A 21,032-nucleotide genomic window follows, 5' to 3' on the forward strand; every position below is an offset into this window, starting at 1 on the left:
GCCAGGATCTGAACCCAGGCCCTAATGTCCAACCTCCAGCACTCTGTCCAGCGTCTCATCAGCCCTGAGAGCACAGGCCCAGAATGCTGAGTTACTACATGTGGGGCTCCTAGCTCATCAAGGAGAGTTGGATTGGGCCCCAAAAGGCACAGATGCTGCAGCACAGGCCAAGAAGTCGCAGTGGGGTAGCACTTCCCAAACTGGCCAGGTGGTCTGTGGATGATGCCTGGCCTGGGCATCCTGGAGGGCACCTCTCCCATCCCCAGCCTGAGCCCCACATGCAGTAGCTCTGTCTGCTGCCAGCTGCTGCCAGGAAGGTGCCTTTGGCTGAGTAAAGGTTCACTAAGGGCTACAGAGGTCCCTCACTAGGCTAGGACTGAGGAAGTTGGCTGTTCCCCTCTCTGTAGAGTAAAGGCCAGGCTTCATAGGGAAGCGGAAGCCCTGTCTGAAACCATGGAAGCCCAGGCAGCCCACCCTCCTTCCTGGTGCAGGTTGTAGGCCCTACTTCCTGAAGGTGTGACATCTCAAAGGAGTCACCAAGGATCTCACATGGAGCTGAGCCCTACTGAAGGCCCCCCCCCCCCCAAGACAACCCTTTATTCAGCTAGCTGTCATTTTCTGAGTGTCTACTGTGGGCCAAGATACATAAATGGACAGGGTAGTCCCTGCCCGGAAGGCCTCTGTATGTCACAAACCAGCAGGACCAAAGGGAAGTTAAGTCATAGGAAATCCAGGCAGAAAAGCCTAGGAGCACCCGACACTTAGAAATGACTAGTGTCTTGGGGCACCCCGTTATGCATACTGGAGAGGAACAGAAGGCCAAGGAGGAAGGCACACTGAGAAACGTGTCTGGTGGAGCTGGAACGAACCAGCCACATGCAGACCCTAACCACAGCTCTCAGCAGCTCAGCACCTGCCCTGTGCCAGGGATAAAATGCTGTTTCCCATGCAAGTGTTTATGGTGTCCTCACCCCATCCCACGAAGCCATAACCACTACTATCATCATTTCCCTGGTTCAGAAACTGAGGCTCAGATACAGTTACAGAGCTGGGAAATGGAGCTCCCGAGTGCAATGCCGGGCCACACGGCATGCTACGTGCTCGAGCCCTGTCAGGCAGAATGGAGGGAACAGAACAGCTGAGGGCATTGCTCAGCCCACTGTAGTGAGGCTGGGGTGTGCATGTGTGTGCCGCCTGAAAACCAAGTAATGGCTGGCCGGTGGCAGGGCCTGGAAGGGATGACCAGGAAGGACTTAGCTACGTTCACGCTGGACAGACATGAGAGCTAGCCTCGTTACCTCTGCTCCTCTCAGCTGCTTCGGCGTGCTTGGCCCGTGTGTGTCAGCTGCTGACAGGAAGCCCACTGTGGTGCAGGGGGATTCCCAGGAGTGAGTCAGGAGTAAGTCAACTGGACAGACCCCAGCTGGACCCTGCAGGGCACTGCCTTCAGGGAGGACTCCTCCCAGCAGGACAGCATCAGCAGCTGAGGGGAGGGAAGAACACATCTGGACCACTGGGCCCTGTTTACCTCTGGGCTTCCCCTTCAGGCTTCTCAGACCCAGGCTGGCCCTTTCCTGCTGAGATTAAACAGGTCACCTCCCCCAACTCCATCCTGCCCCACAGAAGGGTCCAGGCCAAGCAGCCTGGGTTCTACCCACCCTTCCCACCAGCTGCCTCTTGCAGAGCCAAATTCTGGCTGTTTGATGCTACTGATTGTATCATGGCTCCAACCCAGCTTTCCACAGGGCAGAGGAAGTGGGCAGAATGGTTTAGAGCAGCGGCCAAGGCCAAGGTCTCAAGGCAGGAGAGCCTGCAGGCTCCAGACATTTTAAACCCAAAGCAGTGTTCAGGGCCTGGGCTGCTGGGTTAGGTGCCAGTGTCTTGGGACAGCCCCTCCCTCCAATGAGGATCAGACCTTGTTTGGTCCTCAAGTGAAAGAGTTAGGTCCCCAAGGTGGAGGGAGTTGCCAACCATTGGGAACTTCCTCTTCTAAAATAAGGGGATGCCCCTGCATGTAAACTTTAGCCCCAGGGAACCAAAAGCCATTCCTTGTGGGAAACTTGGGCCCAGACAGCTGATCTCTCCATCCTGCCTTCCCTGGGCTGAACAGGGAAGCCTGGGTACTTTTCCCACCCATCCTGAACAGATGCCCACTGCTAGGGGCGCAGGCTCCCAACTCAGCCCAGACTTCACTTCTTCATGGGTGAACACAGGGCTTTCTGGGGCTACCACCCTATCACTCAACAGCATTCATCCTCCCTGTGACTATCACCCACTTAGTGCAATCACCTTCATGAGCCCCGACGGGGCCCCAAGGGCAGGCACAGCTGGATCTCCCCCGTATCACTCTTGGCTGGCTGTCTTTTCTAGCCTGTGCTCTCCTTCAACCAAAAGTCCCCTAGACTTGTTGGTCCTTTGCCCCTGCGTATCTAGCGCACACAGTGTCAAACCTTGTACCATCCCCCACCCTCCGTGCACTCTAAACCCTTCAATGGTTTGTCTCACTTTCTATGATCCAAGCCTAAGCTTTTCTTATTAGCATTTAAAGCCTTTCTGGAGTTCATCCTACCTACTACCCGTGCTTTGCATACCCTGAAAGCTCAGTTGTAGCCAGCCCAGTGTTTCTCAACCAGTGTTTCATTTGTGGGGGTCAAATGAGACCACAGAAAACACAAGACATTTACATTATGATTCATAACAGTAACAAAATTACAGTTATGAAGTGGCAATGAAAATAATTTTATGGTTGGGGGGGTAGTCACCACAACATGAGGAGCTGTATTAAAGGGTCGAAGCATTAAGGTTGAGAACCACTGAGCTAGAAACTCAACTCAACCATTTACAAGAGCTCGCTCAACAGGCTCACCTTGCCTTTGAGATCTTCCTCTGTCCAAGACGCCTTCTGTCCTAACTTTCCAGTCCCTAAGGTCCCAAAGGCCCCTCCCATCCTTGCTTTGAACATCTTGTGTCACATTCCCTAATTCAAGCCCCTTCCCAGATGCTGAGCAGCCCAAGGGCGAGGGCCCGGTGTCATGTCATAGAATGGGAGTGGTGGTGAAGGGGACCCATACACACCAGGCATGGTTCTACCAAGGCTGCTCCCTCCTCCCTGTAGCAAATTCTCATCTAATGCCACTGAGATGCTGACATCCGTGGAGCAGGGAGTGTGTAGGCCCGAGCTTAATTGAGGACTGGGGAGTTCAGGCAGAAAGTCTTGTTCAAGTCACACTCCTACCCCTGCTACCGGCCATGGTTCTCCAGAGTCTCCTGACAGACTCAACACACACACACACACACACACACACACACACACACACACACACACACACTCACACAGAGTCTCCTCCACATGGCTCAGCCTTCAGCCTGGGTTTCCAGTACACTTTCTATCTGACTCCACAACATGGGCTCATCTCCCCCCCAAAATGCAGGGCCTCACATGTAGTACCTTCCATCCTTCTGTGCCCATCCCTGCTCACACAGATTGTCTGCTCGTCCTGCCCCAAACTGAGCCTCCAGCCACTAGAGCCTCACAGACCCCTGAGACTTCCCCTGAATGGACCCAGGCCGTGAGAGAGCCTCTCCAGGAGGGAAATGGGATGGGGGAGCCTCACAGCACCTCAGGAGGAGGGCAATGCCAGGTCCACGTGAGGATACATGTCTACATCCTCCAGCTCTGTCTTGTGTGCAGTACCCATCAACTCCAAACACTGTTATGAACTCAGGCACTGTTTAGTCCAGGTAACATACTTTCTGACTCACAATTAACAAGATGACGGTGACTGGCGTCTGTTTCTGACTCTGGTGAGGTCAAGGGTGGGACAGCTGCAGCTACCCAGCAGCCCTCCAAACCAGACCAAACCCCAAAGACAGGTTTATTTCCCAGAAGGAAGGCAACATATCACCTGCCCACTGACATCACAGGAGGCTTCTGGGCACCCAATGTCTTGTTAGGCATTGTACACACGGCTTCACTTAGTTCTTGTTGCTACTGTTAGGTCACTGTCCCCCAAGTCACAGATGAAAGTAAAGTTTGAAGGGGGAATGGAATCCAAGTCGGCTGAGTCTCAAAGCCTAAATCCTTGACACAGCCAGGACCCGGGACCCAGGACCCCGGACCCCCACCCCCTTTAGGACTGGAGCCCCTCAGCACAGATACCTAATCCTGGGCATAGCCGGGAGCTCCAGGGCTTGGCTAGATTCTAAGTAGGTTTTCTAGGGTTTTGCCTTCTACTCCGCATTCACCTCCAAAGAGAGTTACTCCTTCGGTAACCCTCCGGGGGGGCCTCTTCCACCTGCTCACCTGGAAAAGTCTGGCTAGGTTTCCACTTCTGAGCTCAGTGGAGCGCTCAGAAGTTGGAAGGAGGGAAAGAATGTTAATTGCCTTGCTTTGGGGTCCCTTCCTGGGACTCAATAACCCAGAGTGACATATCAAGTGGTTTTTCTCTCGGTGGCATTTTGCAGCTGAGGTCTAGCTACGCGGGTGGCCTTCACCTGCTAGCCCTCACCTTCCGGGGTTCTGGTGAGAAAGGGCACTCCGGGAGCACGGAGCTCACCTCAATCAACTTCCTCCTTCTGGAACCCGAGGAGCTCAGGGCTGGGGGCAGGGACCGGCCCAGGGCCACACGGCTGCTGTGTGGTGCAGTCAGAACTAGGGAGTTCGGACTCGGAGGCGAATGATCTTTCTCAGTCCGCTCTGGGTCTTGTTACCTGTTGCCAAGCGGGCCCTGAAGTCTGCAGAAGTTCAGGCGAAGCTAAATTTGCTTCCGATTGTCCCGCCCCCTCCCCCATGCCCCTCTTACCTGCTGTCTCGGTCCTGGCTACACGCCGAAAGTCCGGCTTCCTCAGCTGGCGCCCCGGCCCGCGTCTGACTGCGCAGCTTGGCTCAGTTCTTCCACTCTCCCCTGCCACCCCCTCCCGGAGTCAGTCCAGAAGCTCAACGGCCTCGTCCGGCCACGCCACGCCCCCCCCCGAGACCACGCCCTCGACACGCCCCTTATAATGCTCCGCTCCCAGCCCGGCGGAAGGTAGCACCAGGCTCCGCCTATCACAGCCTCCTGGTCCAATCAAACGGTCACACCCCTTGGCACACCCCTGAGCTGCCCTTTGCCAACCCTCCAGCTCCGCCTCCGGCCCTGCAGCCTGGCTCCCAGCAGAGCTCGTCCCTGCCCACTACAGCCTGGAGGTGAGGCCATGGACGGGCTTTCTCCAGAGGATGAAGCCCGCCTAGGACCCCAGTCTCTGCCTTGTTTTCTGTGCCCTTCCAGCCTCTAACAGCCCTGCCTAACGGTCCTTCCCCCTGAGGTCTCTCTCACCCTTCCCAGTTCCCTCCTAGGCTGCTGGCGATCCTCCTAAGCCCTTCGTTCTCCGCCTCCATCTCTTTCTCTAGGGGCTTACCCCTGGGCCTCCAACTGGGAGGCTCCGCCCCTCCCCGGGGGTTCTCTGCTCCGCCCTGATTTTGTTCCCCCTGGCAACCCCTGCTCAGGGCTGCAGGCCTGGGGGCCCCACGCTGGCATTCTAGGACTGGCGTATCCTGGTGCAACCCGGGAATGGCGTGGGAGCGTTCGCGTTCCAAGACTAGGCCTCCATGTGGAGGCGGTTCAGACCCAAGCACTTTCTGAAAATACTAACAGCTACCAGTGTTTGAATCCTTGCTCAGAGACAGGCTGATTAGTCAAGAGCTGTGAAAGCCATGATCCTTGAGTTCTGCTACTCCTGGGCTACTTTCCTTGTGCCCATTTTACAGATGCCCAACCCAAGCTTTAGAAAGGGGAAGTCGTGGGCTAGAGTCCAACAGCGTAGTTGTTTGTGAACCATTCCCACGTCTCCAGTCACAGACTTAGGCATGTCCTAGCTTGCCTGGACTCTGGCCCTTGAAGAAGTGGCCCAGGCCAGCAAGCTGCTGGTACAGCAGGCAGATGAGGGTGTGGCAGGAGAGGGCTGAAGGCCTGAGCCCTCCATGGCTGGCTTCTCCCTTTAGAAGGTGGGCTGCCAAAGATCTCCAGATGTCTGCACACCCTACCCTGCATGTCCAGACTGTGGACCAGCCTCAGGCAGATTACCAGGTTAATGATCAGAGCCCTTAACCTGTGAGCTGACAAAGCTCTTTCAGCCGCACCGCATTATCTCACTGGCATCTCACGGCAAGCCGCTGTGGGGAGGTTATGAATGAGGCTGCTTTGCAGGAACCCAGAGGGTAGGGAGCACTGGATGCCCCGTGGTTCTCCAGGCTCTGTCCTCACCCCAGAAGCCCTCCCACTGCCTGGGAACTTGTTAGGGGCATGTTTGGGGTTTGAGACATCCCAGAACAGAGTGAGAAACTGCAATGGTTGGTTTTCACAAGGTTTCCAGGTGATTCTGAGTCAGCCTTGAGTTTGAGAGCCACTATTGGAAATAGATGAACACCTTAGGGTGGGTTGAGACTCACAGGACCTAGGTAGACCTGGCAGCCGCGTAACCCAGGGCAAAATAAAGCACTTAGAATGCGCCTTTAAGAAGGGACTAACAGCCAGGTAAGGCGGCTCACATCTATCCCAGCACTCAAGAGGTAGAGTCAGAAGGATCAGGAGTTTGAGGCCAGCCTTGGCCACACAGCAAGTTTGAGGCTAACATGGGCTGCATGAAACCATGTCTGAAAAAAAAAATGAAAGAAAGAAAAAGAAAGATTAATAACAAAAATATTAATGCCAATTCTGAGGGTGGCCATTGGAAATAAAACTTTAATTTGGTTTTTGCTTTTTTGAGACAGGGTCTCATGCAGCCCAGGCTGTTCTCAAATTCTGATCCTCCTCCTCCAGCTTCCTGAGTGCTATGCTAAAGGACACAAGCCACTGCTCCTGGCTTGGAGATGAGGAGAGATGCTCTTCACCGAGAGTTCAGCCTGGAGTATGGACTAAGGCAGGTATGGTGGAATAAGCTGAAGTCCCAGTACATGGGAGGTAAAGGCAGGAACATCAGGAGTTCAACGTCATCCAGGCTGTCTCCAAAAATGGGTAATGAATTAATCAAACAGTTTACACACTACATTTAGGAAACCAGTTAGAGATGGTTCATGGGTTAAGAACACTTGCTGCTCTTCCAGAGGACCAGAGTTTGGTCCCAGTACCTAAGTTGAGAAAGTTACAATAACATGTAACTCCAGCTCCTACCAATCCCAAACCCTCTTCTGGCTTCTGAGGTCTTTGTATATGTGGCATGTACACACACACACACACACACACACACACACACACACACATACACACACACAGCCCATGTAAACAAATAAATAAAAATAGCTCAGGGAACATGGACTGTCCTTTCCCCAGATGACAACCATTTATTCCACAGGATGCCATGATCTCGCCAAGTTCCCAGACCCTGTGGATGCTGCTGGTGCAGGGCCACGGTGAGAGAACAGGTATGCTGCTGAATCCTGGGCTGGGTGCTAAATCTTGACCCTGTCCGGCCTTTGCCAAGTGGCCGTAGAATTCCCTCCCTCCCACCCTGCTTGGGTCTGCCTTGGTCTTTGTGATGTTTGTGACGGTGACTTACAGATGGCTGTTGGGTGACAAAACTTTTACTGAGGGGATGCAACGTACACAACAACTCACCCCAGATAGGGAGCCCATAACAGACCAAAGTGTGGATGCCACCAAAGTCCAACTTAGTGAAGCAATGAGTTTTACTGGGGTGAAGCAGAAATGACCCAAAGGTAGCTGCGTTACCAAAGCCCACCCCAGCGTGGGGGACAGCTCACAAAAGCTGGGAACCTGGAGCACACAGCACAGCCTGTAGGCAGCTCAACCGGTTGGAGAGTATCCTTTCCAGGTGATTCAGTTGGGCTAAACCTCTTCCAGTCTGGTTCTTTTTTTTTTTTTTTTTTTTTTTTTGGTCTGAATCTTCTCTGTAGTTTAGCTTATCTGGGGCCCTGGTGCTGTTGTCCAGGCCTCGTTTAGCGCAGGAAGCCCAAATTCAGAGTGCAGTTGAGGTGTGTTTCCTCAGGCCTTGAGCAGTTGACAGACCATACAACAAAGGGTCCCCCTCCTGCCTCCACCATCACCTTCATAGCCTTCAGCAAGACCGTGCTCGACTTTAGACTTCCTGGATTCTGCATCTCCATGTAAAAGTAAGAAGATCACATACCCCACCAGGGATAAAAAAAAAAAAAAAATAAGAGCGGGTGAGGAGGTCAGCTTGACTCCAGATCTGGGCCACCCACCTGCTTCTCTTCTTGTCCCCATTTCCATCTGGTGTCAAACTGGACAGGATTCAGTCATGAGGATGCTCCAGCCCGTCTGTCCAAACTCTCTCCACAGCCACTGTCTCCGGGGGCTGCACACCTGTGACAGGGCCACTTGTCTGGGCACAGAGGAGTGAGGAGGGTTGGGTCACTCTTGAGGCAGGCTGTGTGTGTGCCAGCCGGACAGAGATCCCAATGTTTCCACACTGAGGCACGGTCAGGATGACCCGGTGGACGCGGGTGCCCCTCGTGTCTGGTGTCTAGGTCCCCGTCTCCTAGAACTCATACACAGTGTCTGGAACCCTAAGGGGTAGTCCTGGGTGGATACAGACACTGCTACTCATTTGCTGGGATAGATGGATGTCTCTGCATTGTTCCCCCTTCTCTTCCAGCCTTACCGAACTTCTGGTGAAAGACACCATCTGGTATGAAATTCTTAGGCCGTTCCAGAGGTGAAGCCAGTAGTTCTGGAGGTGAGAAGAGCCACTCTAGAAGGCTTCGCAGAAGAGCTCAAATGGCCAATTGGAGGGTGGGGGATGGTGACTAGACTTTTAAAGAAATGTGGTCATGGGGTTCCCAGACCACAGAAGATTCCACAGTTCCTCAGGTGGCAGAGGGGCCAAGGAACAGAAGACCTGAAGTCATGAGCAAGAGCGTAGGCATTGTAGGCATCAGGTTCTTTGGGTGCCTGGTTCCAGCAAAGACTCCAAAACCTCTGCACAGCTCAGATGGAGAGGAAGAAAGGCTGTCTACATTGTTATTGTGTTAATCCATTTTGCATTACTATAAGCAACATACCTGAGGCCAGAAGACTTATAAAGAAGTCTGACTTGAAACACGTTCTTCAGGGCAAGGTCCACATCTGGTGATGTGATGTATGTTGTTGACAGGGTTTCCACTAGCCCAGGGCTTCACAGTGTAGGACAGAAATGCACTTGTGTGTTGTCACGGTCAGTGTTCTGTTGCTGTGAGGTGACACCACAACCATGGCTGCTTTTACAAAGGAAAACATTTAATTGGGGCTGGCTTACAGTTTCAGAGAGTTAGTCCATTATCAACGTGGCCCATAGCATGAAGACGCACAGGCAGACATGATGCTGGAGAAGTAGCTGAGAGTTCTACATCTGGATCCACAGACAGAAGGAAGAGGGCTTTTGAAACCTCAAAGCGACCCCCAGTGACACACTTCCCCCAACAAGGCTGTACCTACTCCAACAAGGCCACACCTCCTAATCCCTCTCAAGTAGTGCCACTCCCTGAGGACCAAGCATTCAAATCTATGAGCCTCTGGAGGCCATTCTTATTCACACCACCACAGTGCACCTCTGTAGTCCTGGTATTTGGTACTCGGGAGGTGGGAGCAGGAACATCAGGAGTTCAAGGTCAGCCTCAAGAAAGGTGGAAAGGGGAAGAGAGGAGACAAGGAAAGAAGGGAGGGAGGGAGAGGACAGTCACAATGTGTAGTACAGTCCTCCCCTCCCCAGGGCCCTCAGTGTGGCTTCCTCGTAGCAAGACTGATGTTCTGCAGAACAATCTAGGAAACAAGGAAGGTGCATGCGGCGTCTTGTGACCCAGCCTTGGAAGTAAGGTGTGTCTTCCTTTCCAGTCCACAGTGGAGCTCAGAAAGGACCACCCTGTTCAGAGGGAGGAAATGGCTCAGCCTCCTCTCTGAGAAGGTGGGGTTCTAGGCTAGTCGCTGGCATGGCAGAAGCGGCTGCAGGCTTCAAATGGGTCCTCAGCGATGTGGGGTAGAATTTCCTTTGACGAGAACTGGGAATCTAAATTAAATTGAGTTAAAGCAAGAACAATCTTCCTTTCAGAATTCTCTGGACAGAGGAAGCCCCTCCTGCCCCTTGGCTGGCCCTGTTTCCTTGACATTGTGAACCTGAACCGATTTTTCCCACCCCCCCAACAATGCCCATTCTTAGGATGCCTGCTTCCCACATGTGGGAACAGAGGTACCGAAAAGCATTTGCCCAAGGTCACGGTCATGAAGGAAAGGGAAAGGCTAATGTGGCCAACTCTGTGGCAGCTCACAGCTGGCTTCTGCACATCTCAGCTGCAGAAACTGAGCGCCACAAAGCTTTGAATTGGACCTCATCCAGGACCCAGATTTTGAGCACCCAGTACCAAAGGCCCGCTCTGGACCAGAGAGCTTCCTCAGAATCCAGGGAACTAGTCACATCTAATTGTAATAAAGGATGCTGGCCCCAGAGAGCCAGCTCCAGAGTACCCCACATATCTCTGTCCCACCACCTCTGTACCTTACCCGTGTCTGGGTCCATCAAGTCCCATCAGCATCTCCAGTCTGTGGCATTGGAGTACGTTCCATTGAGACACTGGCCTTCATCGTCTTGGCCAATGACCCATAAGGCTCTGACCTCTTAAACCCATTCCAACTGGGTCACAGCCAGGGCAAGGGCCTTGTTCCCATAGAAGAGCCTGGGTGCATTCTAGTGGCAGCCACTTAACAAAGATCAGCCAGACTTGATGGCATCCACTGCCCCTTGCTACCTCCGGAAGTCCACGGAGACCAGGAGACTACCCCACCATGGCCCGGGGGTGGGAGGCTTTTAGCATTATTAGGGTAGTAACTGTGGCAACCATGGTTTTAAAAGTAACCAGTTACAGAATCTCAGCAGCAGTTCTCTGTCTGAATGGGGGATGGAACCCAGAGGCCTGAACCTACCAGACAAGCGCTTGACCACTGAACTACACTCCCAGCCCCTGCCATGCATTAAAAAAAAAAAAAAACTACTAGTTTAAGTGTATCCACTAATTTACTAACTTGGCTACACTCTACATTTCATAAAGATGTCATTAGTTGACAATCTCTGCACCTGGATCACTATCCATTGTTGTTGGTTTTTTAATTCAGCTGTCCATGGTTTTTTGGTCTTTTTAATGGGTTTTGGGTCTGGGATAATTTTCATTGTTTAGGGCAGTTGATTACAAGTTGTTGTCAAGGGTTAGGACAAAGGCTAACCAGATTAGATTTAAGGTTCTTGTTTAAAAAAAAAAACAGAGAAAGAAAGAAGAAGAAAAAGACAATTACTAGTTTTAAATATTTTACATTGGATTGGATTGTTTTATATTGTATACAAATTATATATATATTGAAATTGATATTGTTAGAAAATGCTATATGTATATTTCTAATTGTACTTATACCGTTCATTTAACAATGCAATTTTCTGATCCTTGAATGTTATTATTACCAACTATTAGGATATAAAGAAATGAAAGTTAGTAGTTAGACATTACAATAGAACTTGTAGTCATATTAGATATGTTTTAAAAATTGAGCAGAGGCCGGGCAGTGGTGGCGCACGCCTTTAATCCCAGCACTCGGGAGGCAGAGCCAGGCGGATCTCTGTGAGTTTGAGGCCAGCCTGGGCTACCAAGTGAGTTCCAGGAAAAGGCGCAAAGCTACACAGAGAAACCCTGTCTCGAAAAACCAAAAAAAAAAAAAAAAAAAAAATTGAGCAGATATATTTTAGACAGGTTATCTTCAAACCCTTCAGAGATCTACAGAATATGGCATTTAAAATGTTTTAATAACTTAGAAAATTTTTCTTTTTTGTTATGATTATGAGACATGTCGGCTCCTGGCAGTACCAATCTACTTCAGAGAAAATATGGGCATTGAAGAAACTGCATATGGAGTTAACTTTCATTGTGGCAAAAGTTAGCCACTGGACAACAAAGTATCCTCGAATTAACTGCTGACAAAATGGACAGACAGGACATGAAACAAAGGACTACTGATTCTTGCCAAAACAAGTGTGGTTATGGCTTTATCAAAAGGCATCTTCTGAGGCCAGGATAATATGGCACCATCCCTGAAGTGGCCTTCGCAATTCGGAAAAGGTACAGTGCCCTTTTCTTCAAAGGCAGCTGAACAGGCAGTGGGCCGATGGCCTCTGATGTGCAATGGAACAGCAGCTGAAACAGTTATTCTTGAAGAGTAACTAAGCTCACGCCCCTCAATAGTAGACTGGCATTTGATAGAGGGATGTGGAGAAGAACGGGATGCTGAGATGAAGCCATATATACACAGCCAAAAAGAATGGACAGCTGAATTAAAAAACCAACAACAATTTCCAGAATTTAAAATCCTGAATCATGACATGACACTAGTGGAATTCAGGTGTTTCTGGTACATGGACTGCTCTCACCCAATGTGAGGTTGAACTGTTGACCTTGTGTACATCCTACTTCACAAATGAGTCTGTCAGATATGCTAAGCCTATAGGCTAAAGATGATGCCCCAGCATTGCGGAAAAACCTCAGGTGACTGTCCAGGCAGCTGGCTGTTTCTGTCAACTCACAAATTTTTTGGAAGTTGCTTGCATGCACTTTCTGTTTTTATTTTTGTTAGCTAATATTATTTCCTTCTTGGGTCTCTGAGGGAGTTAAAGATTAGTTAGTTATAGTTGAAGGTTAGTTATAGTTAAAGATTAATTAAGATAGAAAGCAAATTAGATACATTTTGGACTTAACAAAATAGAATAGATAATAAAATTATTTTCTCTGAATTTGTCAAATACAAATGGACTAGACATTGTTTAGACATTTATTACTTGTATATATTGTATATAGTCATTGTACTTTTGTATATAGTTTTTCTTTTGTTAGTTATAACCTTTTTCTTTTTTTTCCTTTTTATTAAAATAGAAAAGGGGAAATGTGGTTGTATTTTACTTGTACTGAAATGTGATTTTAATTGTATGTTAATAAATAAAGTTGTCTGGGGGTCAGAGCTATTAGAGCCATAGCAAGTGCGTGGCGGCAGTGGCGCACGCCTTTAAGGACCTGGAGGGTGGTACATTCAGGCAGTGACGAGGCAGTCACATGTTTGGGTTTACAACCAATGAGAAGGCAGAACAGAAAGACTATAAAGACATACACACAGGAAGTAGGTTCGCTTTTCGGAGAGCTCTCTTGGCTGAAGAGGATCCCTGAATCAGGAAGGGTGAGGCTCTTAGCTCTGACCTCTTGGCTTTCTTCTCTGAATCGGCTCTGTGTTTCTTATTTAATAAGACCGTTGGTTACATCTACAATCCATTAATGTCTTCATCCACAATTTTCTGTCACAACTGCTCTTTTTCCTTTGCCGGCATAGGCTCAACTCCATGATGGGGCCCGGGTACTTCAAACATTCATGACGCTCCATCTTAGCAGCTGTGGGTGTATTTATTCTTCTTGTTTATTTGTTTTGAGGCAGGGTCTCTCAAGTATGTAGCTCTGGCTGTCCTGGAACTCACTATGTAGATCAGACTGGCCTTGAACTCACCAGAAATCCACCTGCTTCTGCCTCCCAAATGCTATTATTTATTCTCTTAAAAATTATTTATTTAGAGACAGATCTCACTACATGGACAGAGAGCTGGGATTAAAGGCATGTGCCACCATGCCTCCACAAGATTTGTTTTTATGATTTTTATTTGTGTGTGTGTGTGTGTGTGTGTGTGTGTGTGTGTGTGTGTGTGTGAGAGAGAGAGAGAGAGAGAGAGAGAGAGAGAGAGAGAGAGAGAGAGAGAGAGAATACCATAAGTGTGTGGGTACCCAAGGAGGCTAGAAGAGAGGGTCCGATACCTTGAAATGCAGTTTTAGACAGTTAGCCATTGAAGTAAGTGGTGGGAACTGAACCCAGGTCTTCTGCAAGAGCAGTACAAACTTTTAACTGTGAGCCATCTCTGCAGCCCCTGTGAGTTTATCTGTAACTGATATTCCTGGGATGCTTTACTAGGTATTTTGCCTATTATGAACCATGCGCCAACATGAATTTAAGAATATTTTTGAAGCAGTGACTTCAGATATCCAGCATTCATGTAGTAACTATAAAGCAGCCCTGCCATTTCCTGCAGTAGACCATGGAGATCATTATCCACAGCCTTCATGCTCCTGCGTGAGGGCCGCTGGGTAGCAAAGCCAGCATGTTGGAGACTCGTGCTGTGTGGCTTTTGGTGGGGAGACGTGAACAAATGTCCCCTCAGTTCAGGCATCCACAATGCCAGAGCAAAGACTCAGACCCAGCAGTCTAGCTGGGTGAACCAGCCGGGGGCTCTTGGACCTAGTTACTTCAGGGAGCACAAATGACCCTCAGGCAGCTGCAACATCACCCCAAAGCCCTTCCCAGCAGGGGTGCCATCTCGGGAAGGCTGCATCCCTGCAGCTCCCTTCAGGCAAACATCTTCAGTGAAGAGTCTCCTCTTTCTAGCAAGGTTACTTTGTAACCATGGAGGGGCCTGGAGAATTCTGTACATTGCTGAGGACCAGGAGCCTTGGACACTTCCTTCACTTTCTGAATCTTCTGAGCCTCTCTCCTCCCCTCGGGAGGGAATGTTTCAGCTCAGAGGAAACAGCTACACGAAATTCCCCTAAACAATTTCATGTCCAGATCACCATCCACCCAGAGGTGGATGAGAAGGATGGGAAGGAGAAACATGAAGAACAGCCCTGGCACTGACCTGGGCTGGAGTGCAGGGTACCAGTGGGAGAGCCTTTGCTATGTCACACCCAGATCAAACAAAACACTCTCCAGCTGGGTTGGTGGTGGTACATACTTAATCCCAGCACTCCAGAGGAGGCAGGCCAGCTTGGTCTACAGGGGGAGTTTCAGGCCAGTCAAAACAAAACAAAAAAATTCCAGCAGCCCCAAAAGCCTGTGGTGGGCAGCATAGACATTCTCTCCCTGAGACTTAAGTGGGAAAAGTTTTGAATCTGTTGCCATCGTTTAAAAACTAGGAAATTGCCAGGCGATGGTGGTGCACGCCTTTAATCCCAGAACTTAGGAGGGAGAAGCAAGTGGATCTCTGTGAATTTGAGGCCAGCTTGGTCTACAGAGCGAGTTCCAGAACAATCAGGGCTACACAGAGAAACCCTGTCTCAAAAACAAACAAACAAACAAACAAACAAAAACAAACAAAAAAACCAAACAAACAAACAAAACCCCCCAAACTAGGAAAATTTACATTAACATTTAACTGTGTACCTTCTGGTAAAGGGAGAGTATCTCTGGTAGACCTGGGCTGCAGCTGGTAGACCTGAACTGCAGCTGGTAGACATGGGCTGCAGCTAGTAGACTTGGGCTGCAGCTGGTAGACATGGACTGCAGTTGGTAGACTTGGACTGTAGCTGGTAGACATGGACTGCAGTTGGTAGACTTGGACTGCAGCTGGTAGACATGGGCTGCAGCTGGTAGACTTGGGCTGCAGCTGGTAGACATGGACTGCAGTTGGTAGACTTGGACTGCTGCTGGTAGACTTGGGCTGCAGCTGGTAGACCTGGATTGCTGCTGGTAGACCTGGATTGCAGCTGCTCACTCCAATTGCAACATCCATCCTCCAGGGTGCCACAGTCCCCCAACCCCCTGATGCACCCCATCCATTTGTCTCCTTTCTGTCACTTGCCAGGTTCCTATAGGGACATGAATTCCTATTGGAATCATGGATACTAGCTGACCTTCCAGCTGCATCATACAGCCTTCTGGTGTGAGATGGCTCTAGCCCATGCTCTGTTTTCTTATCACATGACCTTGGGCATTGGCCCCTCTAGGGACTTCTTTGTGCTTGTTTCCTCCTCACCTGTGAGCTGCTGCATTTTACACAAAATATGAGGGAGGATGAGCTCCTTGCTCTAAAATGAAGTTATATATCGCCCCCTGGTGGCCATAGTTGTCAACGCAGCCAATCAAATGCCAGGGAGAGAAACCAGAGTTGAAAGGTGGAGGGGAGGGGGAAAAGAAAGGGGGAGAAAGAAAGGAGGTAGGGAGGGAAGGAGAGAGAAGAGAGGGGAGAGGAGGGAGAGAGAGAGAGAGAGAGAGAGAGAGAGAGAGAGAGAGAGAGAGAGAGAGAGAGAGAGAGAGAGATTGTTTTCTCTGTGTGTTGTCACCTCCCTCAACCAGTTGGGGTCTCAGGTTAGCCCCTATGGCCTGGGGACCAGGAGAAGGAATTTAGACCCCACACAAGGATTCAACAACAGACACTCTCCCTGTGTCAGACCTTGGGGTGTGTATTCACAAGCCAGTGTTGGTTGGTGCATGGTGACCTGGTGCCTGGAGGCCTAAAGGACCTGCTGCCTCTTCACTGCCTAGCGGTGACAAGTGGAACACAGTACAGAATCATTAGGACACAGCTCTTGCAAACACACTTGAGTTACTGAGGGGAGGAGCTGGCCGGGGTCAGAAAGGCAGGTTCAGGCTCAAGATCCAGGAGGAAATCCTAACCACACAACAGTGCTGGCCTGATGTGGCAAGTGTCGCTGTCTCCGTCCTCTGGCTACAGCCTCAGGAGGGAAACTTGCCTCATCTGCTGCTCCTGCCAGTCAGTCCCTCTGTCTGTCCTCATCCTAGTCAGCCACAGCACCTGCCACCCTTGCCAGGTCACTCACCCTCTGGCCATTATCCTCATCTGCACCAGAGCTGCTGGTGGTGATGCCTGCCTCCTAAGGGCTGTTGGGAAATCGAAATAAACTCACCGTGTAGGGTGCATGACATGTGTGTGCTCAGTCAGCCCCAGCCACCGCTGTAAATTGCACTCACATCAGCGTTCACTTCCAATGACCAACAGGAAAAGCGTGGGGAATGTTTGTCTTTTTAATTGGCATATACTATCTGCTTAAAATACGCATTTATCACAACATCTTCAGACAGGAAGTACCACTTTCCCTCATCACTGTGGCAAATCTCTAACACGGGCATCTTGGGGAAGCCTCCACTTGGGCTCACAGTTTGAGGGCACTTGTCCACCCTGGCAGGAGAGATATGGCTCTGCGACTGCAGCTGTGGGGGTGGGGTGGGGATGCAGCAGGTCACGTGGCATCTGCAGTCAGGAAGTAGAGCGAGATGAACTGCGCAGCATTTCTTGGAGCTGTTCTGTGCTCTCTCTATTCAGGCAGGGAACCTGTCCACGGAGTTGGTGCCGCCCACTGTAAGGGAAGCGCCACCTTCCTCAGTTAAATCTTTCTGGAAACAGCCTCACAGACTCATCCAGAGTTATGTTTCCAAGATGATTCTCAATCCTGTCAAGCTGACGATGAAATGTCACACCAGATGCACGAAACACTTGGGGCATTTGCTGTCGCCCCACACGTCTTCTCGTCCTTCTTCCCACTGGTTTCCATCTCGTCAAGTTAGTCTCCCACTGTTTCATGGTTTTGTTTGTTTGTTTGTTTAATTAAGGTGGGGTCTTGCTATGTAGCCCTGGCTGTCCTGGAACTCACCGTGTACACTGGACTGGCCTCAAATTCACTGAGAGCAATCTGTGTCTGCCTCCCGAGCACTGGGATTAAAGGTGTGCGCTGCAGTTGGACTTTGCTTAGGGCCACCAGCTCACAAGCAACGATACAGAGACTTATTAATTATAAAAACTTGGCCATTAGCTTAGGCTTGTCCCAATAGCTCTTATAACTTAAATTAACCAATATTTTATTAATCCATTTCTACCACATAGCTTTTACCTCTCTCCCATTCTGTGTGTACGATTCGGTCCACGTCTTGGTGGCGTCTCCTGTGCTCCTGGATCATCTCGTTTCCTCTCTCTGCCTGGAAGTCCCACCTATCTCTCCTGCCTAGCTATTGACCATTTAGTTCTTTACTAAACCAATCAGAAGGTGTGTAAGGCAGAAACACATCTTTGCAGTGTAAACAACTATTCTGCAACAGTGTGCCATCACACTCAGCCTGTTTTCATGTTTTTAAAACCTAGATTTCACCTATCATTGGTGTTTGTCTTTTTGAATCTGACTTATTTTGCATAACATGATACTCTCCAGTCCCGCTGAATTCCCTGAAAATGTCATTATCTTGTTCTTCAAGACCAAATATAAACTCCATTGTGTTCCTGAACCAATTCTCTTCAGTCCTTGAGCCTTGGCTTTTCACAGTCTAACTAATTATCCCCTAGGAACAGAGGGAAATAGGGAGGGAGGGAGGGGGAGGGAAAGAGGGAGGGAAGAAGGGAGGGAGGGAGGAGGGGAAGGACGGAGGGAGGGAGAAGCCTAGCATCTTCAGGGCAACCCACAGCAACATGTCATACTTGCAGATCGCCACCAGGTGGCGCCCAAGCCCATTAACGAGGCTGTGCGAGCAATGATCCCGGCTGCCCAAGTGCTTGAGATCCTCGCCAGAATAGTTGCTCTGTTCCAGAACTTTGCTGGAGAGATGTGGAGGGCTCAGCACAGAGGCTTTGCTTCTCTCTCACCCTGGTTCCCTGGTCCTTCTCCAGCAGTGTGACCCAGGTAAGTCTCCCGTTCTTTCTGGGAGTTCTCTGCAGAATGGGAAAGGCCAGGCTAGGTCTCTCCAGGGTGATCTTCAGTCATATCCTCTACTCTCACCCACATCGTGTGTAGAAATTAGAAATAGATGCAGATAACACAAAGCCAGGTCTGGGTGAGGGACGAAGACCCCAGTCTCAGTGAGGCCCTTCCAGCTGTGATCCACAGCATCTCCAACAGCTGGTGCTCCGGGTCCTGATCAAATGCAAGGCTTGCTGACTCTCGAGATCTCCACCCCAAATCCCTACATGCCCCAGGCTCCCACACACACAACGCTGACCTTGGAAAGGGTCCCATGAGGGGCCACAGGCTCTGTCCACCTGCATCATAAATAAGGAATGTGGTTGGCAGGAGCCAATGGGCTGGGCCCAGGTTCCACCCATCTGCACCTCACCTCCACTTTCACTCAAAGCCGCTCCTCAGTCCCCTGAGAGCGGGATGGATGTCTGAGGAGGCTGAGCCGGTGTCCTGGCCAGTGGGATACCAGCTGAAACCCAAGATCACCACCCTTGACTATCTTCCCACTGGTAATTAACTCTAGGCCAGGCCCTGGCAGCTCCCAGGACACCCCAGTTGGGACCTTGCCCACCATCCCGATCCCAGAAGGGGGGTGAAGCCAGTCCCCCGAGGTCACAGCTACCTACTCTGTCCATTACTGTCCCCAGGACCCTCTTTCCCCAGCTTTTCATTCCTTGAAGAAGGAGCTGGAAACTCCAGCGGTTCTAAATCTGGGGCTATCAGCTTCCTGCTGTGTGACCTAGAGAACGCCACTTCCTCTCTGACCCTCAGACTCCTTTTCCCTGCGATCCCCTTAGGATCTAGTGAGGTAGCATGAGCGAGCGCCTAGCATATTGTGTACCGATGATAGAGTCTCTTTTGTTCTTTCAAGTGTTTCCAAAGGAAGAAATAGACATTTCTTTTTCAGGAACCCAAGGCTCCTCAATCTGATTCCGGCTCCCCCAGGTCTGGCCCCTTTGCTCTTCTGGGAAACACCCAGCTTTTGGGGTTGTGACACCATTGCCCCTACCTCTGTTTACCCCTCCCTTCTCAGCTGCCCTTCCAGCTCCAGGAGGTGAATGGTCATCAGGGCCTTCCTGGGTCTCCAGCATTTGCCAGATGTGTGACAGCATTCTCCTGGTTCAGTTTCCCCTGTGATGGGAGCAGGCTGGGGGTCACGCCTGCCCGTGCTCCTGTGTCTCACACACACACACACACACACACACACACACACACACACACACACACACACACACACACACAGTGTGCTAGCTGTTTCTCCCTCGCTTTCTCTGCCTGTGTTTCCCTGGGTTAGATTCTCTTCCCTGTCGGGTGGCAGCAAGACCTCGTGACAACTGAGAGCCTGCCCTAAACATTCTGGGTGTCAGCTCTTTTTAAAATCTGTCCACCAACCCTTTGACGTTGCATATGGATGGGGAAATTGAGGCATAAGGAGACCTAAGGAGGTTTAAGGTTATGCTATCAGCCGGTGATGGAGCCAAGGCTTCAGTCCAGGTAACCTAGTTTCAAATTCTGTGGTTTGGGGGAGATATTGCAAAAGATTGTAATCCCAGAGCGCGGGAGGTGGGAGGCAAGAGACAGGAACATTGCCATGAGTGTGAGGCCAGCCTGTGCTACATAAGGCATTCCAGGCCATCCGAGGCTGTAGTGTGAGGCCCTGTCTGGGAAGCCGAATGCATTGGGTGTGGTGGTGCACACCTGTAACCCACACTGAGGAGACTGAGGCAGATTTGAGGCCAGTCTGGTCTACACAGCCAGATCCTGACTAACAAATGGCTGATAAGCAGATAAATAAAATTAAGAAGTCAAAGGAGAACAAAAGCTCTAGAGGTCTGTCCTAAGCACAGATCAATCCCCACTTCCTGGTCGGTGCTACCAGGCTGACCAGGGACTGCCACTCCGTGTAGACTACCACTCAAGTAACTCAGAGCTGGTCCAGTCAAGGCTGTCTGCTGCTAAAACAGTAGCTGGAGTTCTGCCACCTGGTGGTCACATTGGGAATTGCACCATTCCACCTTAGTCCTGTTTTTTTTTGTTTTTGTTTTTGTTTTTTTTGTCACCGTCAAGCTTGGTCTCAGTAAAATTAAGATCTAGCCCCACAGTTGAGCCACCCAGACTTCCTGGTAACTCATCCACAAGAGTACAGGTGCTCACCACACCCACTCCATCCTCTGCACAGCTCCAGCCCCGACACCTGCCCAGTTCACCTGGGTATGTGCCACTGCCCCCCAGCCTCTGGTGAACCTTCTGGCCCCTTTTTAGACAGTGTGTGGAGCCATTTGCTGAGGGTGGAGGCACTGTCCTGCTTTACCTGTAGAATGCCTGGCCCAGGTTAACCCTGGAGCCCTGGGTTGGCACTATGCCTTTCACCCCACCGACAACTCTTTCTTCCTCCTCCTCATACAGACCCACAGCACTGGGCTTCTCTCTACAGCTCACATGCACCAGGTCGGTGCCTGCCCCAGGGCCCTAGCACTGCCTGTAGCTCCTCCCCCCACAAAGAAGGACACACATT

The 21,032-nt window shown here is 50.5% G+C and overlaps 1 protein-coding gene and 1 long non-coding RNA gene across 2 annotated transcripts in view; one reads left to right on the top strand and one right to left on the bottom strand.

The window, feature by feature from the left end:
- The window catches only part of Cd82 (CD82 molecule), a 46,721-nt gene extending 41,808 nt beyond the window's left edge, over window positions 1-4,913 (bottom strand). Inside the window, exon 1 of the mRNA XM_052724725.1 lies at window positions 4,803-4,913. The gene's annotated coding sequence lies outside the window, so the exon portion shown is untranslated. The remainder of the gene's footprint in view (window positions 1-4,802) is intronic.
- A 145-nt stretch (window positions 4,914-5,058) lies between these two features.
- Window positions 5,059-13,231, top strand: LOC128101518 (uncharacterized). Its single transcript, XR_008215119.1, has 4 exons — window positions 5,059-5,185; window positions 6,798-6,901; window positions 7,330-7,399; window positions 8,614-13,231. It is a non-coding gene; the product is annotated as an uncharacterized LOC128101518 (long non-coding RNA).
- The last annotated feature ends 7,801 nt before the right edge of the window (window positions 13,232-21,032 follow it).

Source organism: Peromyscus californicus, unplaced genomic scaffold (assembly GCF_007827085.1).
Source record: "Peromyscus californicus insignis strain IS unplaced genomic scaffold, ASM782708v3 Scaffold_7__1_contigs__length_154581171, whole genome shotgun sequence".
Taxonomy (NCBI): domain Eukaryota; kingdom Metazoa; phylum Chordata; class Mammalia; order Rodentia; family Cricetidae; genus Peromyscus; species Peromyscus californicus.